The sequence below is a fragment of the Sinocyclocheilus anshuiensis genome, unplaced genomic scaffold (genome assembly GCF_001515605.1).
Source record: "Sinocyclocheilus anshuiensis isolate Anshui unplaced genomic scaffold, SAMN03320099.WGS_v1.1 scaffold54, whole genome shotgun sequence".
NCBI lineage: Eukaryota > Metazoa > Chordata > Actinopteri > Cypriniformes > Cyprinidae > Sinocyclocheilus > Sinocyclocheilus anshuiensis.
Window position 1 is genome coordinate 975,868 of NW_015547654.1, and position 18,778 is coordinate 994,645.

The 18,778-nt window shown below is 37.9% G+C and overlaps 1 protein-coding gene across 3 annotated transcripts in view; it reads right to left on the bottom strand.

Moving 5' to 3' along the window:
• Positions 1-18,526, bottom strand: part of LOC107702111 (ataxin-1-like) — a 112,151-nt gene extending 93,625 nt beyond the window's left edge. For 2 of the 3 annotated variants that reach the window (XM_016504335.1, XM_016504334.1), the window contains exon 1: positions 18,210-18,526. The gene's annotated coding sequence lies outside the window, so the exon portion shown is untranslated. The remainder of the gene's footprint in view (positions 1-18,209) is intronic. The other variant, XM_016504333.1, reaches the window with a different exon arrangement.
• Between the last annotated feature and the right edge of the window lie 252 nt (positions 18,527-18,778).

The following is an 18,778-nucleotide window of genomic DNA, read 5'->3' on the forward strand; positions in this document are numbered from 1 at the left end:
CAGATGACCTGAAGGCCGCTATCAAAGCAACCTGGGCTTCCATTACACCTGAGCAGTGCCACAGGCTGATTGCCTCCATGCCACGCCGCATTGATGCAGTAATTCATGCAAAAGGAGGCCCAACCAAGTATTGAGTGCATAGAAATTAACATACTTTTCAGAAGCCTGACATTTGTTTAAAATATCCTTTTTTTTATTGATCTTATGTAATATTCTAATTTTCTGAGACACTGAATTTTGGGTTTTCACTATCTGTAAGCCATAATCATCAAAATTTCAAGAAATAAAGGCTTGGAATATTTCACTCTATGTGTAATGAATCTATATAATATATGGGTTTCACTTTCTGAAATGAGTGACAAAAAATATTGGCCTTTTTCATGATATTATATATATATATATATATACTGTATATATATTATGGTTGTTATTAATAGTGAATAAATCTAAAGCTTTTGAGACTATTATTTTGTGTTATTTCATTTGTCATTAAGGGGGGGGCCCTTTTTCAGTTTCAGCACATGCCCCTCAAAAGGTCTGTGCACGGCCCCGGACACGATTGTACGTTAATTCTAAAAACTGCGTTCATAATTATTCTGTAATTATTTACCATTTTGCACATTTTCTGGAGCAAATAAATAATTGATATTCAGGTTAAACAAAAGGAAGAATGTGGACTTTCATTCACCACAGACATACATTACATACAAAATATACAGTACATATAAACCAACATTATTTTTGTACTATTTATATGCTATATTTTGAATTCGTTTTTCTTTTTTAGATGTTCATATTTTTATTTTATTGTTAGTTTCAGTTTTTTAGGTAAATTTTGTTAGGTGCTTTTGTCATTTTAATAGTTTTTTTTATAATATATTTCTATGTAGATTTAATTTATTTTTATTTCAGTTGTAGTAATTTTAGTTTATCAGTTTAAACTTATTTTACTTCTTTGCGAAGCAAAGTTAGTATAGTTTTAGTTAACAGTAACACTGATATAAACAAATTAGTATTTATCTAAAAAAAAAATTTTTTCGCAAACACACCAAATCCTGTGATTTAGTAAATGCTCAGAAGCTGTTGAGTGGTGTCATCCGTTGAGGTGTAGATGGGGTGTTAAAATACAGCCGTTCCTTATTAAATCAATTAGTATTGCAATTCAAATTGCTGTAGTGGAGACATTAAAAAGAAAGAAAAAATACTTCACGACCATACACACACACAAAAAAATTATTGTACATGACTGTGCTAACATCAGCCTCTCCCACACACTGTACACACACGACCACATGCTCACACACACCAGCAGTCGGTCCTTTCCCAGACACCAGGCCTCTGCTTCTGTAATTCACTTGCTATGTTGCTGCTGGTTGTTTCACAACACTGTCACATCCAATGAGATTCTCTCCCTGTCCTAGCTTCCTGCCACTCAGCTTGAACAGCACACAGTAGAGACCCTCTCGCTGTCGCTCAGACCGCACCCTCCCCTCCATCAGCGTTACTTATCAGTGTCTGGCCACTAGTCACATACACTGAGCTCTTTACTACAGGGTAATTCCACGGCCAAATCCACAGAGGGTATAATGCAAAGATTAGAGCTGCAAGGCATTACAATCCGAAATATATAGCACACTTCCAACGCTTCTCTATTCACCTGCCTGTACTCTCTCTCTCCCTAGTCTTTCTCAGTTTCAATAATTACACATCCTGCCCTGACAAAAACATACTGGTGATATCAGATAGTAATATTTTGATATAATCCATGACACTGAATTATTACATTATTCACTAATTATAGTATTTTCATGGTTCTCAAAGTTATCTCAAATAATATCAAGCCATTAATGTGGTATCATCGTGTCTAGTAAATCCAAATGATTGAAATTCACTGTTGGTACTGTAAATATCTATAAAAAACAGTATTAGCATGATACAGGTCCAAAAGCCATGGTATTTATTCACAGTATTATTATGGTACATCAAATAAACCATGGTAATACCATGATAAAATAGTTGTGGTACAATGTCAAAAAACAAGGTAGTAGCATGGTAGTACAATGAAAAAAACAATAATACCATGATACATGTAAGAAACCTATCAATAACATTGTGCATGTCTCAAAACATTAATATTATGGTGTATGTAAAAATAATATATGCATGTAAAAAACAAGTTAATATCATAGTGTATATCTAAAAAATACAAGGTAAATGCCACATCACATATTTATGTAACAAGGTAATACTGCGGTACATGTAAAAAAGAAAAAAAAAAGAGCAATAAAATAGTGCATGTCTAAAAACAAGGTAATAAAACGGTACGTGTAAAAGCAAGTTAATATTATGGTGCATATCTAAATAGCAAGGTAATACCATGGTGCATTTAAAATAATAAGGTAATACCATTGTGCATGTTTAAAAAAAAAACTAGGTAATACCATGTACACTTCTAAAAACAAGGCAATACCATGGTATTGATATAAAAAAATAAGAATAACATTTTGCATGGCTAAAAACATGTTGTCTTAAAAAAAATTAAATACCAAGGTACATTACAGATAAAAAAAATAGTTTTAGTGTTTTAGCGTCACGCGGATACGTTTCCTACGTTGTTTATGCTTTGATTTGAACAAAAACAACGTATCCGTATGACGCAGCTGACACAGAATAGCATACGCTGTTTACGTTCAGTGGATATTGTATATCTAAAAAATAAAAGGTAAATGCCACATCACATATTTATGTAACAAGGTAATACTGCGGTACATGTAAAAAAGAAAAAAAAAGAGCAATAAAATAGTGCATGTCTAAAAACAAGGTAATAAAACGGTACGTGTAAAAGCAAGTTAATATTATGGTGCATATCTAAATAGCAAGGTAATACCATGGTGCATTTAAAATAATAAGGTAATACCATTGTGCATGTTTAAAAAAAAAACTAGGTAATACCATGTACACTTCTAAAAACAAGGCAATACCATGGTATTGATATAAAAAAATAAGAATAACATTTTGCATGGCTAAAAACATGTTGTCTTAAAAAAAATTAAATACCAAGGTACATTACAGATAAAAAAAATAGTTTTAGTGTTTTAGCGTCACGCGGATACGTTTTCTACGTTGTTTATGCTTTGATTTGAACAAAAACAACGTATCCGTATGACGCAGCTGACACAGAATAGCATACGCTGTTTACGTTCAGTGGATATTCTCCAAAATGGCACCAGGGTGACGCGGAGGAGACGAATTGTTGAATAAAGTGGTTATTTTTGTTTTCTTTGCGTACAAAAAGTATTCTTGTAGCTTTGTAAAATTACGGTTGAACCCCTGATGTTACATGGATTATTTTACCGATCTCCTTGCAACGCTTCTGGACCTTGATCGTGGTAATTACATTGCTGACTATGGGAGGGTCAGAGAGCTCTCAGAATTAATCAAAAATATCTTAATTTGTGTTCCGAAGATGAACGGAGGTCTTACGGGTTTAGAACGACATGAGGGTGAGTAATTAATGACAGAATTTTCATTTTTGGGTGAACTAACCCTTTAATAGATTTATAGATTTTTAATATGGGCCATCTATGGATTATCAGACATAACATTAAAAAAATGTTTAATAGTATGAAAAATGGCCAAAAAAAGGTATGGAAACATCATAAAAAAACCCATAATACTTTTTTCTAAGCACAAGCTGTCCCTCCCACCCTCTTTCGCAGAACATAAAGGATGAACACAAGCATGTGTTTTACCTAAGTTGGAGATCCGTGAAAGCAGCACAAGCAGAGCTGGAGTGCGAATGAAACACCCCAAGCCCAGCGATCCAGTGCCAACAGTCAATCGTGCGTGTGTATGTGTGCGCACATGTGCGAGGCCATCGGGGACCTGCAGATTCAATCCAAACCACCACGAGATTTCACCACTCTGACAGCAAAACCTTTTAGCCTTCCTATGTTCCCCTACAAACGGTTTGTTAACATTACAGCCTCGGAACGACTGGATAAAAGGTCACGAAACCTTCCGGAAAACCTTTTTCTGTCACTTTCAATGAAGACTCTTACATAACAGCGCCACGGTAGTTCTGAAACCGCAGGAAACTAACGCTGAACCGACCCGCACAGTGATCTCATTGGCAGTGGGACGTACAACACATGATACGACTGATTCTGCAGACAAAACCTGTTTTACAAAGCAGAGCTATTTTTCAAAGAGCTACCCAGTGACCTGAACATGCACGTCATGTGACCCACCTTGTGATTTTTATCAGCAAGGGTATTTGAGACCTGCACGCCTGGAGTGGAAATGCTTTTTCATAGTCTGTTTGTTGTTAAGTTGATTTGGTATTTGTCGATATGGTCGCCGTCCTGTAAATCTAGACACAAAAAGTGTGTGTATGTGTACAGCAGACACGTCAGGGGCCCTCATTTCTTGTCTCTACGCGGGTCTCTGTTTGCAATGACCCTACTTTTGTAATGAAGGATGCAGAGGCACACAAACACACACTTACACTAGAGAGCTTCTTGCTGCTGTTACTTAACACACACTGGGTCTGGATATCTGCTGAGATGTGAAGCCTTCTGTTGCCAGGCCAGCCTGAAAAATTTCCCAAATCCCAGGAGGGGGAACGCAGACCCTCTGTGATCAACAACAGCCACTGCTGAAAGCCCAGAGAGCTGCGTTTATGTGTGTGTCTTTGGAAAGCAATGACATCCTGAAGAAAGAACAGAGATGTGTACTGTAGTGTAATAATATTCGTGGTTGGTGGTAATTAATAATATTCCCATCCAAGGAATATTGAAAAACTGCATAAAAATATGTGGAAACAAATGGCTTGGCAAAGTTGATAAAACTGCCTCCAGGTTTTCTATGAATTACATGCAACAAAATAATGCAAAATAATAATCACAACATACCAAAAAAATATTTATTAAACACATGAATGAATGAGTGAGTGAGTGAGTGAGTGAGTGAGTGAGTGAGTGAGTGAGTGAGTGAATTAATTAATTAAACACTACCGTTCAAAGGTTTGGGGTCAGTATGATTTTTTTGTTTTTGAAAGAGGTCTCTTATTCTGCATTTATTTGATCAAAAATTCAATAAAAACAAAAATATTGTGAAATATTATTACAATTTAAAATAACAGATTTCTGTTTTAATACACTTAAAAATAAAGGTGCTTAAAAGGTTTTCCACGGCGATGCCATAGAAGAACCATTTTTGGTTCCACAAAGAACCATTCAGTAAAAAGGTTTTTTAAAGAAACACTCTTACCTTCTTACCTTTTTATAATCTGAAAAACCTTCTTTCGCCACAAAGAACCTTTTGTGAAACTGAAAGGTTCTTGGGATGTTTAAGGTTCTTTATGGAACCATTTATACAAAAAAGGTTCTTCTATGGCATCGTGAAGCACCTTTATTTTTAAGAGTGTATATATTCAAATGTAATTTAATCCTGTGAAGCAAAGCTGTATTTTAAGCAGTCATTACTCCAGTCTTCAATGTCATGTGATCCTTCAGAAATCATTCTAATATGCTGATTTGCTGCTCAAGAAACACTTATTATCAGTGTTAAAAACAGCTGTGCTGCTTAATATTTTTGTGGAAACTGACATTTTTTTTCAGGATTCTTTAATAAAAAGTAATTTAAATAGAATATAGATTTAAAATTGAAAATGATAAACATCTTTACTCTCAACTTTGGTCAATTTAATGCATTCTTGCTAAATAAATGTACTAATTTCTAAAACAAAACAAAAAAAAAACACTGACCCCCAAACATTTATAATTGAATGAATTGACCCCCAAACATTTTATATGTCGTTTCATGGCCCCTAAAACATATATTTATGATTAATTTGTTGAAAATTTGTTCAATCACCATGGACTCATTTGGCAAAAAGTTAATTTTGGACCCTGTATGTAACTCAACTGAACAGTCGACCTCAGGGTAAACAGATATAAGACTCCTGAGAGATGCCAGGGATCAGGGCTGGAGAACCCCGGCTGGAGTTTCACCAATGATGACCCCACTAGTTTCCACACACCATATCAGTTGCAGCTCATAATGTTCAGTTTCAAGCCCACACAACACGTTTACAGATTCAAATACGAGAGCAAAAGAGGCCCAAAATAGCTCTTCCCTGCGTACACTTACCCTCTATAAAGTGCAGCATTTCACACACAACGTAACATAAAAGCGTGTAAAGGCATCTTACCCACACAAGCACATAAAAACACAAGGTGACACACTCCCACACAAACATACATCTCCTTGACAGTCCATTCTGAAGATGAAAGACTGAAAGTGGGGCAGATGATGACAAGAAGAAATGAAAACAACTGCAGTGGTAGAAATGAAAAGACCCCATCCCGCCACCCCCCACTCTCATACGCATAAAAACATCAACATAGCTCCGCTTCATTATACCGTCTCATTCAAATCCGCATCACCTGGGGGAACGGCCCAGTCAGCCCTGCAGAACCACAGAGAATCACCGGGATAATTGATAAGTAATTGAGGGAAAGATCTGGGGTCTTTTAATTAACTACAAGAGAAACGCTGCACAATTTTAAGTAACGCAGCAGTGGTTACCGAAAAGCCCTTAAATGGAATTCCCAGATTAGACTGCAGTGCTTCATGTCTTTTCAACTGACCCATTTAATGGAAAAACTTCTTACCAGAAACAGAAATACTATCATCTGACCCCTAGTGATTAGTTAACATGATTAAACTGCAGTGAGAAAACAGGAATAACCCAAGCGAGAGTGGAGAGCTGTCATGTCTTGAAACACAGCAACTAGTTAACTCTTATACAACGCAATTTAAATTATCTTTTTTTTTTAGTTTGTGTGTGATAACAGGTGTACAGAATTTATTTTAATTACTGTTTTTCAGCTTAACACAATATCATAAATTAGAAAATTAAATAAAAATGGTATTATGAATAATGATGATGTATTTCAGCTTTGACACAACAATAAAAACAATACAATTATATTTATATTTCTATATTTTTTATTTTCATTACATTACTTTTATGCAAAGTTGCTTTGGCATCTAACTATAATTAATATGAATTATTGTATTATTTTGGTTTTGATACAATATTAACACAATTATTAGAAAACAAAATGTAAAAATGAATTGTGAATAATAATAATAATTTCTTTATTATTTATCCCATTACATTTATGCAAAGTTGCTTTGCTTCAATCAAAAGATAATTTGCATTATTATTATAATTATTATTATTACTACAACTATTATTAATTTTGTTGTATATTTTATTATATTTATGCAAAGTTGTTTTTCAAAACTGTTACATTTAAATTGCTTATATGAGAATGAATGGCTATGAAAAGTAAACAGGAACAATTATGCAAATATGTTGAGTATGTTTCTTTTTGTCATTTCTACTTTAAAGGAAAATGGAGTCATTGTCTTGATGCTATTCTTTAGATATCTATAGATAACAGTATAACTACTCTTTAACTTTAGGTAACTATCCTCAATAACCAGCAAGAATCTTTAGTTGCCCAATTCACAATTTAAAGTGTCTGTGACTTGGCACATGAGATGTGGCTCCTCTAAAAAATAGTGAAGCTGAATGATTTTTTTTTTACCACACCAAACAAGAAAAAAATCCTCTTTCCAAAAAATGAATACAGAATGCTTACTGAAAGGTCTGAATTCTCCTCTGAGATATGGGAAATTGGAGTAACTATGGGAAGTTGGTGTAACAATGTGTAATTCCTTTACAGTGTATTACAAAATCTGCCCTCAGGTTTAAGAGATTAAACATCACCACCGACAACAACAACAACAACAAGTCCACCGCTTTCTAAGCTAGAACAGGCAGGATTGAGAAATATTACTATTGATGGAACGATCACGAGCTACACTTGGCAAACAGACTGTGAGAATTCAATGAAACCTGCTAATCTAGCAACTTCTGAGCAGATAGAGCGAGGACTACAGTACATCATCTGCCAAAGTTTTTCACAGAGAAAACTATTTGGAAACAGTTACGTTCCCTTGTCTTTGGACTTGAAAGTTTGAAGGGGAAAGAATGCCTTTGTGCTCAAAGTAGACTATCCTTGAAATTGCGAGTCTACCGTATAATGTTTCTCTAAGGGTGGGTTCCTGTCAGAGGAGCTCAAAAAGTACTGCCTCTGTGAAGTTGCTCAAAGCCCAAAAAATACAGTGCTATTCTGTGTTCCACAGCACACCCCATATTTTACCCCACTGTCAGCGGCTGAGAGGAAACGCCAGAGCTCAGCTTGCGCTTCAATGTTGACATTGAGGTAGCTAGTATGAATAGGTTGCTGAGAACACAGGCCACATGAATCAAATCATTTCCCAACAGGAAAAAGAAGAAGCCCTCAGGCCCTTTCTGGTATGCCTTTCCTGATGTAATCTCCAGAACAACACAAGCATGCTCAGCTAGAGGACCGTCCTCCTGATAATGACCCCGGCCACAGCGTAGTGTCCAGTCAAATCAAGTTCACGGACACGCAAGGTTACAAGTCTTCAGGCAGTGTCAACTAGAAATCCTCTGACAGCTGGTTATGCATCACATACTGACATTTACTAGAATCACAATCACATTGAATGTGGGTTGGTGTCAGACTGGCTTGGTGTAGAAACATGTACCGTGACATGCATGGCTGGTGCTACATTCAGTCATACCAGAAAATCTTCATGCATTTATGTAGTGTTTATGCTAAAGGTCGTACTGAAAGCTTGGTACGGCCTTGTAATGTTACATTAGCTTAACTAGGTGGATCCAGGGTGAGCTTGATTTTGCCAAGTAGGACAAGCTCTCGGATCAACATCATTTGTTGGTCCTGGAATATTTAAACATATGCCTCTCTTACTCCAAACCAAACCCTTAACATTATCTACCCCTAAAATCAATGATGATAAGAATGTGGTGGAAGACCCAAGCCCACACTAACCATTTAATCTGATCGGTTGGTAGGAATGTCATTCCAGGACCAACAGATTCACAAACATGTCCTACTTGGCTAAATCATGGTCACTGTGGATCCAGACCCCAAAAAAAAAGCAAAAAAAAAAAGAAGATTTGTAGATTTTTATTAGACCCTCTGAAAGCCCATTTCAACTTCTGAATAAACAAAAAATAAAGGTTATTTTGACTTCATATCTCACAGTTGCAACCTTTTTCTTATTTTGTGACTTTATATTGCACATTGTGACTAAAAAGCCTTTTTTTTTTTTTACTTTTACAATTTTTTAATCTGTAAAATTTTCTGAAAGAAATTTAGGACCAGATTTAGTAAACTAGCAAATTAGCGCGAGATATATCATTTACATATCGACTAACGCTACATACCAAGCGCAGCGCAAATTAGCATACTGGCAAATAAGCAGAGCCGCTGCTCATCAGGTGCGGGTGATCTACTTACGACACAGGCGTAAAATAGACATGCGTTTTTGGGCGTTAAATAATGGCGAAAATACCAGTAATTTGATGTGCACAAACATTAGTAAATCGCATTGCGTGATTCATTTTAATACTCTCTTCCCATAAATTTTGCGTCTGAAAGGGAAACTCCTACAAATGCATGTTCAATAAGGTCAGGCGCAAAAATAACTGAGTCCACGCCTTTTCAGCGCTAATTATTCACTGCGTGTCTTTATTAAATCATGACAGTACTATTTTAACGCCAAAAGATTGTTTGCAATGGCACAAGCTGTTAGTAGGCTAAATCTGGCCCTTAAACTTCAAATTTTAAATTTAAAGGAAAAGTTCACCCAAAATTGAAAATTCTGTTATCATTCACTCACTCTGTTGTTTCAAACCCATATGACTACCATTCATCTTCGAAACACAAATTAAGGTATTTTTCAATTTTGCCGTACATTAACATTTCAAGCATACAAAACTTTCAAGCATCAAAAAGTCAGTACATGTGTGATGCACGAGAACAAACCATATTCTTGCATGTCAAGGAAGCATAACTATGAGCTTCTGTTTACCATATTTGATGTACTCTATGTATTTGCATCAATCAATATTTAGATGTGAACAAAAGCTTAAATTAAACTTGTTCATCATTTAAAGCAATCACGTCTCTTCTGAAAACAAGAAATTTTGCCTTGGCAACTAGCTGAAATTAAAAAAAAGTTTTTTTTATTTCATTTTATTTAATAACCCTGATTCTTTGCAGGCTTTCTATAGATATATGCTATAGCATATGAATGTACCCCACTCAACACCGAAGGAGAAAGCTTTATAGTGTTAACTAGGAAATGTTTCCTGTTAGTAGATAGTTTTTTCTCATGAGACGGTTGCATTCAGACTGCTGAAGAAGAGAGTTCCCCCTGTTCTCCTCCCTCGCGCCTGCTCGGTGCTCGCCTTCTCATTTCCAGCTGTGAAGGGTAAATAAATAGCAATTCCGGACGTGACATGAAATGTTTAACAGAGCCAAGGCTGTAGTATCTATTTTGCATACCCCACCTCTTTCTCTGGAAAACAGCATTTCAGATGCAAACCAAAAGCCCTCAATCGTTCTTTGTAGCCGATATGATGCCTTTTGTCTCACGTATAGGAAAGTTCTCTTTTCAGTCCTGGCTAAAGCACATTGACTGTATTTACTACACTCATGGATTTCCATGATGCCCTTAAAACAGAGTGCATCAATGGAACGTGCATGCTGGGACAAGCAGACCTCTTTGAATCTGCATTAAGTAACAAGTGTTGATCTGCAGATGTCACAGACAGCTGACATTTCAGGAACAAGACTCATCAGACAGCCGCACATCCTTATGCCGTGTACTACAGCAACCCCCTTCTCTGTATGATTTTCGAGATGGCAGTTTCGGTTGGGTAACCATTGAGAGAAGAGTACGGTAAACAAATAGATATTTGGATTTCATGTGCAGTAGTTTATGGTAAATATTCTCAGTCACTGCTGACACCTGGGATACCGCTTTACACGGTGGCCTTCAGTTAACCTCATTCATCTGTGACAGGCCTCATCAGTCCACTGCCTGCTGCTCATTCAACCTGCAACCCTCCCCGTCCCAAAGCTGCTTCACCACGCTGACAGCTGTTGACTCTGTGCAAGAGGCGGCCTATTTAGCAAGAACCTTCAAAATTATCATTGACAGGATTTTAGCTAAGATATAAAATGTGAGCCACTAGATTTTTACATTTTGCATGTGCAAAAGTTGATGCCACAATGCTAAGGTGTAATTCAGACTGCTAGCTGGTTGGTTGCTTACTGTTAAGAGAGCCCACCTTCAAGTTTCTATGATATGATATTTTGTGTCCCTCCTTGAAGTGGTTGTTTTATGGATGTACAACATAATAGTTGATATTAGAGATGTTTTCATTTATATATGTATATTGGATATTTATTGGCTATTATTGGATTTTCAGACTTTGATTAAAGATTACCAAGACAAACACTTGTTTTCAGTGGATTAACTTGCACAGATTAACTGTTTACCTCAAGACTAGCAATGTGCGTTAATAAAGTCAATAGTGTACATTTTGATTTAAGCATGGGCAAAAGTAAGAGCCACTAATCAAAACATTGGCCAATGAAAAACAGACAGATTATCCTTTTATGATACAACTAACAGCCGTTAAATAAGACTCATGAGATCTGTGATCTTCTCCAAATGATTTGAGTGCTGTATGATGCTAATGAACACACTCAATTGTTCTCAATGTGCCCACGTTGAGAATTTATGTTTTAAGTACCTCTGGCTGACTCAGACGCACATTGTTGGAGGGATTGATTGAAAAAGACAAAGAAAAAAATGGAGCGGTAGAGATGTGAGAGGGAGGAATGCTTGTCTGGCTGCCTCCTCTGAGAGTCTCTCTGGAAAGATTTTATGGGATAACTCCACGAGAGGAGGGGAGCGCCTCTCCCTCCAAACACTGGCACGTCTCCACTGCTCCAATGACATCACTTAAGAGGGGAAATGGGACAGAACTGGGACGGCCGATCGCTTGTTTTATCTCAGCACGCAGTATTTTGCTTTGCGTCAGCCTGGTTTTTCTCTGGTGCGTCTCCCCTTTGTCAAAACCACACTTTGTCTATTCAAGGCCAGCGTTAACTTCAGGAAATTCCTTCAACGTACTGTAACTGCACTAAGTACAAAAGCCTTGCCTTCTTTCCACCAAATTCACCAAGGTGAGCAGTTGCTAGGGAATACACATCACCTGAATAATACAGCGTGCATAATAAGGAAAGACTATATCATGCCAAACATAACAGTGGTAATGGTGGATTTCGGTATTCCACAGATTGTTTGTATCCATGCAGTTTTCCTGTTATTGAATTCCTCTCTCGGTGCATATCCTCCTTCATGCTGGAAGTATTCAATCCTTGATACCCACTGTGAGACCCATGATGCTTGGCAGGTCCCACTACATCCCTCTCACCTGGCAAGGTGGAGACATTTTCCGGTATTCCCATCTCAGTGGGCCAGATTCACGTGATATTCATAAGAATGCAGTTCTTCTTAACTGTTAAGAATCCAGCCCCTGAAATGTATTCCCATGGAATCTCTACCTCAATTCCTTCTCTTTCCCTTCTGACGATCAAGTTTGTCACTCCGAGGAACTTTAATCTGCAATCCCTCCCTGTACTGCATGAAATGTGAGGGCGGACAGAAGTATGCGTTGCGGTTAAAGAACACTTGGTGGTCCTAGTTATCTGAATAGTTGCATCAGAAAGGATGGCATCTTTGCTCCACGAGAATTGTCTTCATTTGTGTGTTCTCTGCCTCAGGGCTTATAACAAGCTGGTCAAATGGTTCCAGCTGCCCTTTGTTTATGAACTATATGCAAAACAGTTCAAAACAAGCTAAATTTATTGCTGTTTCAAAATGTAATACATATCAGATGGAAAGGAACAGAAAGACAGAGAAACAGAGATGAGGTATTCAGCCACATAATACTCAATTATTTAGGCATTTTCATACTAAAAGAATTACTAGTGACATGAAACATGAGACTGACAGTAAGGAGCCTAAAAATAGGTGGGTAATTTTTCCATACCAAGTTCCTCATTACAAATAAGGCAATTCTAGTGCCAAACTACATAGCGAATGCCATTAAATATAAATGAAGGCCAACTGTGGGGATAAAAAGGTTGAGACATGAATGTACACTAACATTGCACAGAGGTCTAGCTTTGTGCGGTACCTCAATAACTGACTGATGCATAATTCTTTTGCTATATATGTTGAGAATAAGGCTTTTAGACTGTTGATTTCCTGAGGGCTGTTCTATTAAGAACCATCAACCTCCTGCACAATCATGAACCGCAAAACAGACAACTGAAAGGAATATTTCTTCAATAAATGAAAATTATGTCATCATTTGATAGCCTTTGTGTTGTTCCAAACCTTTATAATGTTTATAAAACACAAAATGAGATGTTTAGCAGAATGATAAAGCTGCCTTATTCCATTCACTGAAAACGAATGGGGACAATGGTGGTCAAGGAAGATTTTTGGTCATTAAGGACGTAAATTTCAATTTATTCACCACAGTAAGCTTCAGAAGAATTGCAAAATATTGAAAGATTATCAATATTAATGCTTTTATGGTGCCTTTTTCGTATTTTTAACGGCTCCTGGTCTCCATTCACATTCATTGTATGGAAAAAAGCAGCACAAATATTCTCCTAAATGTCTACTTTTATATACAAGTCTGGATTGACATAAAGATGAATAAATGATAACCAAATTTTCATTTCTGGTCAACTATCCCTTTAAGGAGGCTCCAAAAACGGATGCTACTTATGGCTTTCAGAAACAGGCCTTTTCCACGACAAGCTTTAAGAGGATTTTCATCGTGTTCTAAACCAGCTGCACAGGAGCGTGAAGCTTTGCTGTTCTTTGTTGCTTTCATGGTAAAAGAGTGGCATCAATAGTGGCTCTACTGTCTGGATATGCCCAGAGGGAGCAGCAAGCATACAGATACCCACGCCAGAGGAAGACAGCAGCCCATAGAGGGGTCATCGATCCCCACACTGACACAGAGCCGCTACACTATTCACACTCTGCCATTCAGAACTTCAGCCATCGATTCCTTCTATATATCTGAACCTATCTTCACTACAAAGCCTCAGATCAGCTGACTGACAAGCACAGATTCTGCTTTCATGGACACCTGGTAAGCTGCTGCTACTTCCGAGGTAGGCAGACATTATCACAAATTCACAACGTGTTACAGAATCGGAGTAGGAAACAAAATACGGAAAATCAAACAAATAAACAGGGGACAACCTGAGAAACTTGTACAAGTGGTTAAACATAATTAAATATTCCTGCATCGCTTTTCACCTTTGATTTATGCATGCATGGTATATGAAAAATAATAGATTAATTTGCATAAAGCACCCACAATCTGAGTCATAAGCTTTATATTTGTTGACCAAACACATTAATATTACTGATATACTGCACTGGAATGAGCAAAATCATTCATGTCAATCTAAGGCTGCATGATATCAAGACATATTGATCAATATCACAATATGGCTTTGAGTTTTGAGTTGGATCTTTTAATGAGTAATAGTATACACCCAAATTTTTCACGTTGTCCCAAATTGATCAACCAAAAAGCGACTTCATAGTGAAAAGTAATAGTTTTATTTTTTATGCAGATACACTTCATTAAAAAAAACCCAGCCCAATAAATCTGAAAGATCAATTCTTTCCAAGTCATCTGGCCGAAAAAAAATTTAATATTGTGCAGCCCTATTTCAATACTGCAGCGTTGCCTTCTGACATCTTAGATATTGCAGGGACCAGGTATCATTGAGAATTTCCCCACTCTTAAATTGACTTTGTTTTTTAAGTTTAACTCAAAATCACGATATTTCCGACTCGAAGGCCACATAAGTCCATTAAGCACGATTTTAAAAGGCTTCAAAATGACTCCCGGCTGTCCAGTAACCACATGCGCGTACAGTATGTTACTCTCCAAGCTGCAGAGCCTGGATATGTCATAAAGCCGTCACGGGGAGTCTAGAGGAAGACGAGCAGCCTGCACGCTGACATCCACTCATTGGGGAAAGGAATGTTTTTCATCTCAATATCAAAAAAAGCTCTTGAGCGCTGGAGTACAAAAGCAGGTTGGGGATGTGTACTGCGCCCATGGAGGGAGAGCAAATGAATAGAGCTGAGAGATGAAAGAAAAGGGCTATAAAGGTCTGGAAACAGCATTGATCAATCGATCCTGTTCCCCTCCTATTCTTTTCCTCCTTCTCCCCACCACATACTCTCTCCCTACTGTGAGACTTTGACACTGTGAAAGGACATTGAACTTCTGAAGACTCCCTTTGCACTTGTACTCGCATCTGATCACAAGTTGACAGAGATAAATAGAGGTGTAAATCGGATCTCTCACATCACATTCAGAGGAGTTGAAAACACGTGACTACATTGCATTTGTAGTGTAAACGCTAATCCGTTCTGAGACGTCACAGAGAGCAGTGATGGACCGCCTACTCACCTGTCGTCAACCAGTGCACTAAAACAAGGATTTTGAAATAAATTAAATGAAAATTCATCCTATCTATTTTCTTATTGTTAACAATTCATCCATGCATGTTACATTTTTTATCTCATAATGTTTAATCAAAATGTCATAACTGGATCTTCAGGTGAAATGTCTAACCCTACTAAACCATACCCTAAACCTAGCCAATAGTGTAAACAAGAGCAAATGTGAGATACGTATGTATTTATTTATTGAAGCAAAAATGGTGACCTGTACTGAACTATCCCTAAGATAATGAAAAGCATTCTGCTCAAAACATCACGTGTGGCCAGATTAAAATTTCAAAAGTATATATGGAACATGCAAGATGTATAAACAGCAACAGATGGCCACTTGCGATCAAATGACCTGAGACAGATTTCAATACCAGGTTCAAACACATCCACAGACTCTGTAAAGTATTAGATTCAAGGTGCAATCACAAAAAAGCAGCTATAGCCAACAAACTTAGAGTTCAAAGAAAGAATTGCCATAACATTAATTTGCCTTTTATGCTGCAGAACAATGTGGCCCAGGTCTTGAGTTCATGCATGCATACCTGTGAGGGAGTGTACTTTAAGAGCTTGCCTGGATAGGCCTAACTTGACACTCATTTTCCAGCAAAGGGTGAAACCAGGTTGACTTAAGCTCCACCCCTCCAATGTGTAAACAAATTTCTGGTCCAGCTGGCTCTACTCACCCATTGGCTGATACTGTCCCTGTCAATCACAGCGGCACTGTTTGAAATGTATTACAAACGCACAAAAAAGGGTAAACACTAATCCACGCGCTCTCCGAAACAATAGGATTTTCATTAAAAGCGCTAGGATTTCTTAATCATCCAAGAGCCTTGGAAATGTACACTAATAATAAGCATGAAAAACGAGCATGCGGAGGCAATACTCGGCAGAACACGGTGAAACTGTAGGACGGTGACCCTGCAAATAATCCTCCTTTATTTATTTGAACATGCTGGTCTTTCAACATTCAACGCAAGAATGTCTCACGCAGTAAATTTCATTTCTCACTAAGTCTGTCTTCTTTCTTTGCCTCTTTATGGCATGCAAAGTCTAAAAGTGAATAAAATCTCTTCAGAAAACTGAATCAAGTGAGATATTTTCTGTTCAAACAGCCATTTGTTTGGCTATCAATATTAAATAAAATTAAATAAATTAAAAATGAAAGTTTTGCATCGCAGTATAGTGTAGAATACTTAGTACAGTATATTATAGTATACTCTAGTACAGTAAAGTATAATATATGATGTACTGTCATATGTGCAATAAAGTATAGTGGTATAGCTATTACATAGTATAGTATATGCAACTGCCACATAAATCTGTGCACAATCACCTCAGATCAAAAGTCAAAACAATGTGTTTCATAGTACAGTGCAGTATATCGTAGTATACTGCATTAGAGTATACTATAGTATGCATTACTGTATAATGTGTAACATATGCCTAACTGTTATATGACATGGCCAATAAATCTTTGCACATGTAAAATGGTTAAGGCTATATGCATTGCACAATATAGTTTGGTACAGTACAGTACATTACTGTTGTAAACTGTGCACAACCTCAAGTCTATATGCTGCAGTGTATTAATGTACAGATCACATAGTACAGTATAGTATTTGATATAATGTTATTCTAACGAAAGACCTCCTTAATGCTGTCTTAACCAACGGTTTAAATAATCAACGCTAAATTGCACGGTTTATTTAGTAAAGCAACAAAATCTGGCACTGCATGTCGGTCACAATGCATGAAGCACCGTAAGCCCTGCAAACACATGAAATATACACAGCAACAGCTCATTATATAACCAGCCGGGATGAACCGAGTGACATCACGACGGGATACACTCAATGGCTGCGTCTCAACGCCTAGTAAGGCTGCCTACCTAGACAGCATTACTGGAGTCTGTTCGGAGCGCGCCGAACAAATCACACCGCGTTTTAGGAACCATGCGCTATGGTGCGCTCGCTAGGTTTTGGAACAGAACCGATGTCTATTAAAACACAGTGACAGTGCAGCGGAGACAAAAGTGTTGTAGCCTACTTGTTGTACGTGCTATTCTTAATTAAACAGACACGGGCGATAAATGCACTTGCATAAGCCGCGTCGCCGTGGATTAAACGGGTTGAAGTCGCAACTCTAACACTTCCGCGATTGTGTTTTCACATCAAAAGGCTTCCAGCAACAGTGTTGACTCAGCAGAAGTGCGCACAGATAGGACGAGTGTCAGTTTGTTAAAAAAAAAAAAGTACAGCTGACTGATCAATAACCCGCAGATAAATGGATGTTTATAAGTCTATCTGGAGCGATGAAAGGAGGCGGGGTGGCGCAGTTACTCAGCCCCGGCGAGAGCGCTCCCTGCTCGGGCTTACAGCTCACAAGTAACCGCCCCGCTTCCAGTGAGCTACTTCAAAGTAGTTATATAATTTTTAATCGAGATGACAAACAGCACATCTTGAACATCTCGCCAGGTCGACCGCAGACAGGTTGACATAATAATTAGTGCAATTGTCACAGTAAATATTTACAAAGGTTTTGAAATAAACGTCACACTCTTGTTCCTCCTGCGTCCTTTAGTTCCCAGCCATTTTTCCAAGATCGCAAGCAAATCCAAAAGACAGTTTTGTGCTGGTAAATTAGATGCACGGACTTACTGTACGGTATAACGGGCAGGGACGCGCGAGGCTCTCCGTGCGTTCTCGCGCACTGCCGGTGGAATTGTCTCCCCTCCTCTCGTACAATGATGTCTGCTGCAGCCGAGCTAATAGCTCTATCTCTCCGTGCCCCCACCTCCAGTGAGTGAGTGAGTGAGTGTGTGACGGAGGGAGTGAGTGTGTGGAGGCGTGCGTAAGAGTGTGTGTGAATGTGTAATCCAAATATGGAGCAGTTGGCCGGCCCAGTTAAAGAGAAGGTATTGGAGGCTGCTCCATTAAAAGTATAGAAAAACATAATGACGTTTGTGGCTCCATAAATAAATGGTGTGTTTTAAAGTTTAATTTAGTTTCTCTAATCTGATATACACAGCAGCGTTCCGGGAGTGCTGCTATTTAGTACAAAAATTCTGAGAAGGGAAACTGCACAGTTTGTATCATTCGCTCAGAACAGAAACAGGAAATGGAAATCCAGGAGTGGAGCTGCAGCCGAGTGATTATAGAACGCTATGAAGCTGTGTCACTCCGCTCCACCCATTGAGTGTTCCAGACCGGGGTTTAGCCTGTGCATA